The 14286-nt window shown below is 38.0% G+C and overlaps 1 long non-coding RNA gene across 2 annotated transcripts; it reads right to left on the bottom strand.

The window, feature by feature from the left end:
* Window positions 1-7496: 7496 nt before the first annotated feature.
* LOC113078033 (uncharacterized) lies at window positions 7497-9344 on the bottom strand. 2 transcript variants are annotated; one of them, XR_003281449.1, is made up of 3 exons: window positions 9300-9344; window positions 7975-8026; window positions 7497-7895 (listed from the first exon to the last, which is right to left on the bottom strand). It is a non-coding gene; the product is annotated as an uncharacterized LOC113078033 (long non-coding RNA). The 2 variants fall into 2 exon arrangements; XR_003281448.1 differs by lacking the exon at window positions 9300-9344 and having other exon boundaries at window positions 7975-8290.
* Window positions 9345-14286: the final 4942 nt, after the last annotated feature.

The following is a 14286-nucleotide window of genomic DNA, read 5'->3' as shown; positions in this document are numbered from 1 at the left end:
TATAGCAGCAGGACAATGGGAAGACAAAGTAATTAGCTGGCTGTTATTAATAAGTTACTTCTATGAGATGCTTCATCTTGCTCGAGTTTAGCATACTGTATTTCCGTTAGCTGAGCACTCCGGGTCGCCTTAATATACATAGCCGGGTTGTTTTTCATTCGGTTACCAGGTAAATACCTCTTGTTTTTTTGTTTTTGTTTTTTGCTATGAAGGTACTTAAACTGGGGGAAGCAAATGAAGAACAGGAAGCCAACCATTTTACGAGATAGGCAGGTATGATCCGCACACCTGAGGCGACACACAGGGCACCGGCGAGCAACAGGCAGCAGTGAGCAGTTCCAGCCGTCCTGTTTTACCCCTGGGCCTGGAATCATACCAAAGTCGAGCAACATGCCAATGTGGGTGGCAAGGGATGCAACCACAAAGTCAGGGGAGTTCAGAAGAACAGAAAAGGGCCTCTCAGGAGAGATAGGGCAAGAGAGGAGGAGTCGGAGAGAAAGAAAGACTGATGTAAAAGCCACATGTGCACAGGGCCTCCTCTCTCTTCTTCTTCAGCTTGCCCGCAGTCCAGCTGCCCTTACCACAATCCCAGCCTGGGGATGTTTAACTACCCAACGCAGTCAGGGGCCAAGTCGCTCTCTTTTCTTTCGCCGTATCTCTCTTTCTCCATTCCAAAACCCACAAAGTCCTGAGTAAACACAGTCCAGGCTACCTCACTGGCCATTTTCTTCTCTTTAGGCCTGGGGCTGTTTAGAGACCAGCCAAACCAGGTCCGGTTCCCCCTCCTGCAGGCCTCACACGAGGCCTGACCTCACCCGCTCGCGGCTCCCACACAACGGGCTGTGGGTAAGCTAATATAGGCCTCTCTCACTCACACTCACCCACATGGCCGTGTTGGACTTGGCCGGCGCTGGTCTGGCACGAGTTGACAGGCGGACAGCAGAGGGCCGTGGGAACAGCTTGGCGAGGTTTGATGTCCGCGGGGCCGTTTGGATACGCTGAGCGTTTTTAACAGGATGTCATGGACTACCTGGCCCGCTCAATCTGTTTCGGCACGTCTCGGCAGACTCGGACTGGGCACTAGGCCGGACACCAAACCATTTACTAAAATGCCGCATTTACTCTAACTGCAGTAATTACTTGACAGCAACAACACGGGTGACCATATTTGACAGGCACACTCAAAGGGGCATACCAAAACAGATTCTGGTGTGGTTGAAACACAAAACTGCACTTGTTTAAACTAGTTTATCCAGGTGCTGCTGCTGCGGCTGCTTTTCTTGTACAGTATTTTTGATTCTTTGGATTTTGAGATTGGAAACATGCCTTAAGTCAATACATTTCCCCTTATGGACATTAGCTGTGTAATAAATTAAATGGAAAGCACAGTCATTATTGCCTGTTGATACAATTGAAGTGGGTATGCATGATTAATATAAGCTGTAGACTTTTAGAGGGCATATATATCGAGGCCGTAAGGAAGATACAAGTCCATTGATTACTTTGTTGCCTTTTCATGTAAATGCAGTTCTGTTTTATCGCATGTACATAAGAAAACCACCAGAGTGGTGAAAAATACTAAATCAGTCAGAGCCATTGTTTAGCAGTTCATCATCATACCTTTTTCTCCCTATAATATCTGTTAATAAAATTGGCAAAAGTTGCAAAAAGTATTTTTCTCCTACAGTATATGAACAAGATAAAAAGATAAAAGAAAAAAAGATAATATAAAAAGATAACCAGTATGAGCGCACTTGTTAAATCATTGGACGACGTGACATCACACCTCAATAGCCAGCCAAGTACTTTAAAGCATTTTCATCAAAGTTATTAGTTTAAATGTGGCAATGCAAGTATATTTGGATTAAGAAGAGAGAGGAGGTCTAGCATAGGTTAACAGATAAACAGGCAGAATAGAATGGGACAAGATGGGCTTGTTAAAATTCTATATTACTCTATATAATTATATTTCTTAGTTTATTTCTCAAAGGGATAGCTCACTCAAAATGTCATTCCAATCCTGTATTACTAAAAGCTAAATGTGCTTAATATCCAAGTAGTGCTGCAACAACGCATCGACGTCATCGATTACGTCGACTACAAAAATACGTTGATGTGCGTGAAATCAACGTGAAGCATCTTGGCGCTCTCCGGTGTTACGGTTTAACTGGTTACCGTGTGATCTGGTGACCAACTTCCTGGTTCAGGTCTGATGTTCTTGCACCGCGTGCGCGTTGCGACCGCGTCGCTTCCATTATGAGCGCGCTTATCGAGCGCCTACATTGGAAATAACCATAGACAGTAAAAGAAATGGACACAGCGACCCCATTGGAACTCAATTGAGACAAGTGAAGCCCATTTTTTGCGTTTTTTAGCACTTCCGTTTCTAATGCGTAGACTCAAACTAAGCTTGATGACGTCAGCAACCTGTCTGACAGATGTAAATCTTCTAGTAGCGGTGCGTGCAAACTGCCATCGTTAATCTTGCAGAGACGGCGAGCTTGAGCGGGGAGTTCTTTGTCGTGAGTGAGCAGGAGTAAGTATTCTGATTAATTATTTTGTATAGTATTTTAAAATGTAACGCCAGTACGCCATATTAAGTTAATTGCCTGCGAGCTTCTCCTCCTGTCTGTACGGTAATGAGACAGAGAGACGAGTGGTTATGACGCAATCGTTAGCCTATTTTTTACAAAAACTGTTTATACGGGGACATAATGTAACATAGAAGGTAATGGAGCCCTTTATACATTGTCGTGTATCTTTAGAAATAAATAATGGACAAACGGAGTCTTTAAACGCCTCAGATGTAAAGTTATTCGCTGTCAAAGTGACGCCAAAATGAATGGGAGTCAATGGGAATGTTAACGCTAGTGAAGTTCTGCTAAAAGATGGCAGCCCCCACCCGACTTCAACTTCCAGTCGAGTTCCTTGCCCCCTGGAAATAACGAACTTGAGCGCGCAATAGACGTGATATGTGAACGGCCCCTTAAAAAGACAGCACGCCGCGAGACAACAGTCACAAACCACCGAGCCACCCCGAATCAGCTCCAGATCTCTGGAAACCATGCTAAACCATAGCAGAACCCTGACTACATTTCATGGTTTGTGATGCTAAAGAACATTTCATGACGTCTCAGACAACTGTAAATGTATGGCTACTGTGGTTTAATTATAAATGCTATCATAAGCTCATATTTACCATAGTAAAATAACTTTCTTTGCCTCTTATTTATTTTATACTGTAATAACTTCAACCACATAAGTTGAAAATTTATAAAGGTTGAAATATTATATTAGAAGTTGTAATTTTTTTTTTTTTTTTGTAAAGTTATCCAAAGGATTCATTAGCTAATTTAAAATAGAAAATTAGATTAATTATTTATTGTTATAAAAATAATCATTAGATTAGTCGACTAATCGAAAAAATAATCGTTAGATTAGTCGACAGAAAAAATAGTCGTTAGTTGCAGCTCTATATCCAAGTTTTATTTGTGGCATCATCAATGCCAAACCTAGCTTGATGAACCCTCACTATATCTGAATATATGTGAATGTAAATGGCTTCTGGAAGTTTGAGAGATATTCTTTGTATAAAGCTATTGTATGGTATTTTTGTATCGATTTTGCATCTCAAAAGGATAGTTCACTCAAATTGTGTTATGATTTGTTGTTTCAAACCTGCATGACTTTCTTCCTACTGCAGAATATAAAAAAATATATATATGTATATTTTGGGAACTAAACAACACTGGTAAGAGCCTCAAAAGAGAAGCTTGGACATTCTGCCTAAAATCTTATTTTGTGGTCCATGCAAGGAGAAGAAATAAGTCATGTGGGTTTTGGAAAGACATGACAGTTTATTTTTGCATGAACTGTCCCTTCAAGGTGCAATTGAGGCATTTGAGACATGCAGAACTCAAAAATCACCAAATAAAAAGTACATGACAATTTAAACCATGCCTTGGTTTGTTGCATTTTGAGATGCCTTCCCCTCAACTGAGGAACCTATACTACTGGTTTCCTGGCAGGAAGAGGACTATGGCAGGACTGAGCTGGACCAGGGTTACTTTATAATGAGAGGAGGCAACACTCACAGAAGACTGTCAGATCAACTAAATCCCACCACTGAGATTGTCCCTGAGAGTGGGAGAGGGAGGAAATGGAAGCAAGGATCAGTGTGTTCATAGAAGAAAAGAGAGTAGAGGATGAGGAAAGACAGAAGAGACAGATGACAGCATCAAGAGCCGCTTGCCCATAGCATTCGCCGCCTGAGAGTGTTGCATGATGGGAGATGGGCTGACAATAGGTGTGATGTTACTGGGAGATGGCAGAGTAAATGCGAGGTTTCTCACTGGACAGCCAGTAACATGAGCCATTTTAAATAGACAACTAATGAACTGACAAAATGCACAAAAGAAATTTAAATAGCATAATAAAGAAGGCCACCCTGCCTCCAATTATTATTTAGATGATGTTTACAGGCAAGCAAACCTTACAAAAAATTAGTTACTTACAAAAATGCTCGAAAAAATAACAAAAAGAAATAAAAGAAAGCAATCCATCTGTTGATTTCCCTGAAAAGTATAAAAACTGTTACTCTGCTGCTCAACCAAAGGTGCAGGTTTGGGGTCACGACTATATGTCACATTTACCTTTGCTTGGTGAAATTTGTGAGTACAATTCAGTCATTTCACTAAAAACTGATGCGATTGACCAACCAAATGCTGTTGGTTTGAATGCGACCGTAGACAATGGACCTTTTTTGTCCCCAACATTTTACTAATGTGACTGTGCCTTGTCTGCTTGTCTGATAAGTGGTGGGATAACCTGTCTGAAAGCAGCCATTACTGTCACAATTCTGTTTGGTGATGCTGTTGGCACAAAAATGGCACACCTTTAGAGGTTGTGTGATGAAGAAACCTTGATTAGGGGGCATGCATATAGTATGTCAGATGCCGGGAGAGGCAACAGAACCAAAGCACAAGGGATGTCCCACAATTTTCAATTTTGCTTTAATCAGGCCAAATAACCACCAACCCTTCTCAGTATCCCACACATCTCACCGTGAGCCTCCTGCACAAGGCCCAGACACTCCCCGACCCACTTTAACACATCTGGGTCAGCCTCTGTCTGAACTCTGATGCACACTTTAACTACTGCATGTGCCATTTCAACATGTGGGCAGTGTAGGGGACATGCAGATCTACAGGCTACATCTAAAGAAGCTAACTACATTCAAATTAATACAAGTTTACTTTTATGGTACAAAAGCAATCTATTCAGTGAAAGCTTAAGAACATACAAACACTGAAACTTATATTAAAGGGATAGTTCACCCCAAAATGAAAATTACTCTCATTTTGTTCAAAACCTGTAAGACCTTCTATTTGGCTTTTGAACCCAAATTAAGATAGTTCTGATGAAATCCAAGAGCTTTCTGACCCTGTATAGACAACAATGCAACTACCACATTCAGGAAGGTAGTAAGCACACAGTCCACCGTAATTTTATAAACCTACAAAAATGTTTTTTGGATGCAAAGAAAACAAAAAATAATGACTTTATTCAACAACTGTTCTCTTCCGTGTCAGTCTGGGGTTCGGATGTAGAACATGGATGAAATTTTGCCTTGTTTACAAAAAGCATGATTTAAAAACCTGAAAAATAATTGGTCATTATGATCATTAGAATTTTGAGATTTTGAGGAAAAAAACAAGATATGGTCCGATACCCTTTTTCTCTTCCCGATACTGATTCCAATACCTGGGCTCAGGGTATCGGCCGATACAGGGTGCTGATCCAATACCTGGGTCTGTATTTGTATATGTTTATCTGTTTCTTTAACACAAACAAAGATTTATAACACTGTAACAGAAATGAGTCGAACCAGACAAATTAAAGAGTCTATCAAAGCTGTGCGTTGAAACACGAGCCGAATTCCTCAGGAAGTCATAAATCAGTTCTAGTGCCACAAGAACCAAGCAAGATGACCAACCAACTTGTTCACAAAACAGCTTTCAACATTAACACCACTAGAACAATTATTTACAATTTCAATTCGAAGAAGAGAAATTTGGTGTCAAATTTGTTGTTCGTAATTGAAATGCAACGCTGGACATCGCATGGAAACCCATGAGTTAAACACTTCCATTGACTTCCCCCCACCTAGCAGAACCAGACTGAAATTCCTAAGCTAGTCTCTAGCTGTGTTTCTGCTATTAGCCATGTTTGTTGTCATCACTATTCTTTGAGCGCAGTTGCAGCGTGCTTCAGCCTGCATGCCTGCTGCTACTTAGCCACAATGAGAAGGAACACAACCTAGTCTCGTCAAACTTTATTTCTTTTCTTTTCCGTTTGAGAGTTTTGTGTTCTGAGTTAAGTTTTGTAACGTCGACCTCGTCTGCGCGTTTCAACTCCAACCAGCCACACAACTCCAGCTTCAGCCAACGCCCAACAACCACGGGCTTCCCAAGACGTCACTTCAGCCACTACTGAACTTCCAGCCAATCAACGACCTCGGGATACCCCTTTCACCGGGACTCTTTCACAGGAGATGCAAGTAACTTTACCTCCAGACTGTGACCTTTGCTGGTGTATCTAATATAATTTTAACCCCATTGAGGAACTCAATGCGAGCGTTAATTAAGTGATTGATGGTTGCTCATGTCTATGCAATTTAACGTATTGCTGTACACTTGGGATTCCATATTTCCATTCTCTTAAACTCATCTTTCCCTAACCTTATATCTTCCTGCAACTTGTGTGAATGTGTGAGTGCGTGTGTTTATGTGTTAGATTAGTTTATTTGTCTTAGATTTATCTAATAAAGCCTTATTCTTATTGAAAAGAGAAGTATCTTGTGTTTTCTGCAGGGTTTAATTTTTATATATATTATATATATATATATATATATATATATATATATATATATATATATATATATATATATATATATATATATATTAGCCATGATTCCTATCCACTTCCATTATAAGTCTGCCAGACTGCAACGGTTTGTGTTAAAAATCTTTGTTTGTGTTCTACTCAAGAAACAAAGTCACCTACACTCAAAAAAATGACTCTTTAAACTTACTTAAGTCAATTATGGACAGTGGTTCCACACAACCAAATTGTGTTTTGATAACATTAATGGAATTTTTTGAATCTATGCAAACTCCTTGTGTTGTGACAACACAACTGAATGAGGTAGAATCTATGTGAAATAGTAATGTTCAACCAACTCAATTTATTGACTTTGCTTCAACTTAAACTGGTTAAGTTAACTCAACATGTTTTGGTTTATTACAATCTAGCCAAATTTGTTTCACTCTATCAACATAAGGAGGTTTGTTTCAAATTACTAATTTCAATTATGGACAGTGGTTCCACACAATTAGTTCTAGTTACTTTAACACAATATTTTCTTTTTGAAGTTACTCCCTTCAACAAAGCATTTTTTGTATGTTTTGTCTTGTAATGAGACAAAAGACAAGATGTCACAAATGATCAAAGTGTATTTGTTAAACAAGCAATAAATAATTACACACAGTAAAATACAGTTTAAACCACATTACAAAATTACACAAAATAGCAAATACAATTCTAATTGGCATTCATGGGCAACCAATCAAACCTTATTCCAGGAACAGGAAGTGGCTCCAGAAATAACTTCTTCAGTATTCCAAATGTGTACCTGAGTTCAGGAGGGTTGCTCAAGTTCAGTCCATAAATCAGTCCCAGTAACATGGTTTTACAGACTGTAAACTGCTATAGGTCCTGAAGAACTTTATCCTTTAAAACTCCAACTTCTGCTGGACTGTCTTCAATGATGCAGCTTCAAATAGATTCCCATGAGTCTTCTGGATCACCTCCTGACTGCTGGCAACGTCTGTATCCTAGAAGTATTTAAAAGCATGGAGAACTCAAATTATTGTGTATTAACTTTAACAAATAATTTATTAACCTTGAACTCACCATATACTCCATACTGCTAGGGTCTTCATTTGGATACTTCAATTTCATTAGTCTGAAGATGAAAACAACAAAATTTAGCCTTTGTTTTTTTTTTCTAAAATTACATGAAAAAAAGTCAGTCATTCATCTTCTTATGGGAAATCCAGGCAAGCAGTCAAGATGGGATTCTAACAAACATTACAGTGGAAAATGTTACACATCTGGACCCTGTATGGTTAACAACAGAACTGGAATGTTCCCAGACCCAGAAACATAGTAAGGACATCAGTAAAACAGTCCATGTGACACCAGTGGTTCAACCATAATTTTACAAAGTAAACAAAAATACTTTTTTGTGCAAACAAAATTAAAACAGCGACTTTATTCAACAATTCTTCTCCAAATCGCATCTTCCACCATTAATCAACATTCTGGGAACATTTCAGTTGCATTGCAGCCTTTATGTAGGTTCAGAAATCTCTCGCATTTTCATAAAAATATTAGGGATGCACCAATTGACCGGCCATAAATTGGAAACCAGACGGTTTTTGCTTTAAATACGCAATTGGTAATCGGCCGGTCTTTGGAATTTTTTTCAGCCGATTTTTCCGGAAGTGCGCCCGCGTGCTCCGACTACATTACTTCTGTGTGAAAGCAAACACATCCCGGGATTGATTCCAGCATTGTACTCGGGTCGGGGACGTAGTAACATTGCTGGGTTCAATCCCGGGACAAGCGCTGTGTGAACAAAAGCCAGATCTAATGCCGTGTCGTAGTGATGACATTATCGTGTGACTCTTTTACTGGCTGTTTTGAAGGAAGATCAACGTTCACTGAAAAAAAAAAAAGTGCAAACTGTATGAAGCAGAGATCAGTTAGTTCCTCACTTTCCACGGTGACACCGAGATCGTTCGCCAGATTCAGTGAAAGTATTACATGCCTAATGTTTTCGACTCGTACATTACACGTCACGCCCTGATGTCACGTGTCGTTACGGGATCTGTATTTGCCGGAATCGCAGTGTGAAAGGGGCTTTATTGAGCTTTCCCTCAATTTTGGACTGTAGACTGTGGACTGTCCTTCCTTCTTGTTTGTTGCTTAAAGATAAAAAAAAAAATCGTCCAGTTTGCTTGTAAAAGAAATCGGTATCGGCCATGAAAAATCATGATCGGGGCATCCTTAAAAAATATCATAATTTGTGCTCTGAAGATGAATGATGGTCTTACGGGTTTGAAACAACATGAGGGTGAATAATGACATGTTTATTTTTGGGTGATCTAGCCATTTAAACACACCTGAACCAGCTAATCAAGGTTCTTGGGAATTTTAAAACAAAAAAGTCTTACCTGAAGTTCCAGGCAGGTGTGTTAGAGCTGAACCCCACAGAACACTGGCTTTCCTAGAGCAGGTCTGGACACCCCTGCCTTGCATCAAAATAAATCTATCAGTTTATAGATATACCACATATTTTGTATTTATTGTATTAATAAACCTTATCTTATCTGTCTTTTTTTGTCAATTTCCAGTAACCAGTGAGAGAATAATGTTTTAATACAAGGTTGTGTTGAGTGCAGTTGTTCTTACCTGTGTAGTGGGCACCAAGAGGGTTTCAGTATTTGTCCAAGGTCTCATCTTCAGTATGAAAACATCTTCGTAAATTTTGCAGTCCGAATCAAGTTTGGCAAAGATTGTTGATTCTAATGGGCCTATGGTAATTCTGGATGTCTCAAATTCTGCACAAACCTGTACACATGAAGTGCAATGTGTTACAAAAAAAAAAAAAAAATTGAACAGCAAAAACCAATTCAATGATCAAAATATTAAGTGATTTATTTGTGTGAGTGATGAATAGTGTCATGTTTACCATTCCTAAAGGAGGACCTGATTACATATCTGGAGCATATGTATAATGTGAACAGCTCAGAGTAGTGTCCGGTTTAAAGTCATTGTATGACCACACCGCCATGTTCATAAACAAAGCTTCAAATACTCCCACTGTGCTGAGCCAGGGCTCTCAAAACTCGGTCAACATCTCATGGTTGGACATTTATTGATTATTTATCTTTTTAAATTAGTTAAAATATACATATTATAACAAATAAAGGTAATTACTTCCACTTTTTAAAGTCATTATGTATTACTAATACAATTAATTTATACAAATATATTTGGCACACAAAATGAGATAAGAGAGAAACTCCTATTCGCCATTTGATTAGTTATATGAGGAAGTAGCTGAATGACAAATCATTCTGTCTCTTAACATCTCTTATTGTAAGCCATATGTATAATATAAAGTAAATGTAAGTGATAGGACGTTTTATTTTTGGATAAACATTTTATTAATAAATACAATCTCTCTTAAAATACCTTATTGGGTTATGATAATCAAAACAGTTTGGTTTGATCTAGCGCAGAACTAAGACTTTAATGAAATATTTCCCCCACTTATAAAATGATTTTATTATTAGCTAGCTCCATACCGGAGAGCTGCTTTATAAAAGGAAATCAAGTTATAATTCTAGCGACACTTACTCTGTATTTTCATGTTTAATATTGAAAAGCTATCGATTGCATAAAGGACTGTTATATAAATAAACGTGACTGGACTTTTCTTTACTGGATTGCCTGGAGAACCTCAGAGTTCGTGCAAACATCCATATCTCTGTGTTCTTAAGAGCTGCTTTTACATCGCGGTCAGTTTTTTGTTGTGTTTATGCAGTTATTGAGAGGAAGGCGTGCAGTATATATTTACATATTCATCCAAGGTTCGGATCGGGTCGGTTTGCCTCAAACTGAAGTGCTATCTTCTTCTTTTTAATTGAATCAGGAGAGTGTATTACAATCTTGCGCTACAGCGCCACACTGTTCAAACTGCATTAATGCAGGCTTTCAAATCAGGCAGATACGAGATCAAACCACTAACGTTACTCAAAAACATTTGCTGAAAATTTTATTTTTATCGTCGATGTTGTCGATAATGTCGAGTAATTGTTTCAGCCCTAGTGTATATATATATATATATATACTAAAGTAAATACATTACAGAGAGTCGTGCGCTTTCACATCTCCCAACGCTTCAAAATCATCTATTAACGGTGCAATAAACCGATTACACAATACTAGACTGCAAAACAAAAGCACCTCAAAACAGAAACTCTAAGAGAAATTAAAGACTTTGACTTAACACAATAAAAACTTTAGATTTTCTTACCTGACTGATACCTCTTGCTCCCCTCCACACCGTCATCAAATGCGTTGGAAATCGTCACTTCCGGTTTTTTTTGAATCACGAAATTAAACCCTTTACGTTACTTTAGCGATTGATAATTAAGTAAAATTTAAAATTAAACATTTTAAGTTGATTAAACACAATACAATTGTGTTTTGTCGGAAAACTAAATATATTTGTGTTGTTTTAACAAAACATATATGTGTAAAACGAACAGTGCCGGAAAACCATTTTTTTGAGTGTACATCTTGGATGCCCTGGGGGTAAGCAGATAAACATTAAATTTTCATTTTTGGGTGAACTATCCCTTTAAAGATCAGAGATGGATTTTAAAAACAAAAAGACAGTGTTTATGTTGCTTTGGATCCCAAAATGAGCGAGCAAATGATAGATCCAGAAAATAAAAACAAACTGTTCCCGCTCCGCCCAGAAGGGCACATGAACACTTGTAAGGGCACAGGGGAAGTGATTAAAGACCTTACTCTTTCTTTCCTGCACTTCCAAATATAAGTTAAGTTTGATGTCTGTGTGAGGGCATTTGTAGCAAATACGAAAAAAGCTGCTTTTTTTTTTCTTCCTCTCACTTTGGATGGGAAGGGAGAATGCAGGTAAATGACACAGCTGTCCTTTGCCCATGGCCTCTGGCGATCTATCCTCTACAAAACTACCCATAAAGAGCAAGGGAAGTGAAGAGAGAGAGGGAGAGAGAGAATGAGCCCATTTCAGTTAGGGCTTCTGGCTACAGTGTTCAAAGAGCCGTGATATTGAAATAAAGAGCGAGCGGGAGCGGCGGGGTTTGGAGCGATCCATAGTGGGGTATTGATCAAGGTTAGCACTCTGTGAGAGAGCGAATCATCCCTACCGCGCCGCTGGCTGGAGGGCATCGCGCGCATGCACACACACACACACAGTCTTGACTAGGTGTCTACTCTAAAAACAGTTCTCCACATCTAAGCTAACAAGGAAATCTCACGGGCCGGACTGGGCTCCAGGGAAGACTGAGAGAAAGGGAAAGAAAAAAAGAGAGTTTACAAATAACTTCTGAAAAAGGAAAAAATAACAGTGGATATTGAGAGCTTGATCAAAACAGCTGCCATACTATACCCGCTCACCTCAAAGTGCAAACAAGTAGCCGCACGATCAGTGAAAAATTACAGACAGAGAGAGGAAAAAAATGGTACTGCTATTTAAAAATGATGTGATAAATTGATCAGTAAACAATAAACTAAAACAAAAGTGTATAAATGCAACTTAATTTAATTAGACTATTAACTAGAATAATTATAAAATGTATAAAATATAGATAAACGTGTATAAATACATAAACCATTACAAGGTACAATATAAAATTATTATATCATATTATATTAGTGCTGTCAAATGATTAATTGTGATTAATCGCATCCAAAACAAAAGTTTCTGTTTACACAATATGCGTGTGTATGGTTTATTTAATTTGTATATATAAATACACACACATACAGTATATATTTTGAAAATGTAGATTCATTTACATGTTTCTATTTATGTTTATACAATTTATATTATATAAAAATATCTTTAATTTTATTGGAAGTAGAGGAAATGACGTATTAACTGACTAACGAGCAAACAAGCGAACACAAAAAATAAAAATAAAAATAAAAATAATAATAATAATAATAATAATGACCTTTTTAAGAAATGTTTGGGTCCATTTTTAAATATTTTCCATATTTTGAACTAATGGCCAGGTCACCAAAACTACAGAAAAAAAAAAAAAAACACAAAAGGAAGTAAATTTTATATTCCGTATATTTAAACTGTATTTATGTAGCCACTCTTCACTCTGGACATTTCTTCACCAACTTCATGACAAATCCACCAGGGAAGCTTTTTAAAACAAATTAAGAACTATTATGTGGAGCTCTAAACTGCCCATTTTGTCCTAATGTCCATGTTAATCCTCACAGCTCAGCAAACAGACAGGGGCTTTGCTCTTCAGCAAGTGCTTCAACAATTACAAACCTTTTCCAGTTTAAATTCTGCAGCTGTCTTGACAGCCACATTCAACACAACGATCCCAGCATGGAACATTCCAACAGAGAAAGTGCACGTGGTTTTGAGGGATTATGGACCAAACCACATGCACATGTAAAAATCCCTGTAGAATAGGGTATTTTCAGACTTGGCATGTGTGGTCCATCATAATTTAGATGAATTTTACAGAGAGGTTAAGATCTTTCAGAGTTAACAATATTGAATATGACACTTATTTTGTCAGTACTATAAACATTTTTGCGTTATAAAAGACAACTCTTAAACCCATGAAAATTGGAAAATCAGAATAAGCCAGTAACTGGCCGTTGCAGGAGAAAAGTAATCACCAACCGCAGCTGTGAAAAAACTTTTTTCGCTATAGCAGGTGGTTTATTGTTCTGAATGACAGCAGCAATGTTGACAGCATTAACTGTACCATTAAGAGTCTTGCTCAAGCAGACTATACTGGTAAGAAGTGACCTATACAGTAAATGTGTTTTGTAAAGAAGGATGGGGAGGATTTACACTCGAGGTTGAGGTAGAGGTTGATTTATCGGCTTTGCCGATTATCTGCAAAAATCCATGCCGATAGTTTTCCACGTTTCGTCCTTTGCTGTAGCGGCTGATAGTTTTCTGGGTTTTTTTTGTTTCATTTTTTTTCTAGGATTCTTTAATGCATATAATGATAGAATGTAAAGTATTTATAATCACATTTGATAAATTTAATGTGTCTTTGCTATATATGTATACACACATACATACACCAGATACTACCATATATTTGTGTGTAAAGTATAATTATATCTTAATTTGCACTTACTCCTTGAATTATCTATTAAAAAAATATGTATTGTATTGTTCTCCCTCAGTACCTGTCAGATATCCTGAAGCACTGCTTACACTGCAACATCAAGAAATAAAAACAATATACTAACATATGACCAATAAAACTCACAGAAGTTTAATGGGCTCCCTACCCTGTCACAAAGCACCAGCAGAGATAATGGAAAACCAGATTTGGCCAGAGAGAAAGATCAGACATGGCAAAAGCCATCTGAAGGCAGTTCCCTCACAGGACCGTG

This window comes from Carassius auratus, unplaced genomic scaffold (genome assembly GCF_003368295.1).
Source record: "Carassius auratus strain Wakin unplaced genomic scaffold, ASM336829v1 scaf_tig00023971, whole genome shotgun sequence".
Lineage (NCBI taxonomy): Eukaryota > Metazoa > Chordata > Actinopteri > Cypriniformes > Cyprinidae > Carassius > Carassius auratus.
The sequence above is the reverse complement of the archived record's forward strand: the minus strand, read 5'-3'. Positions and strand labels throughout refer to the sequence as shown.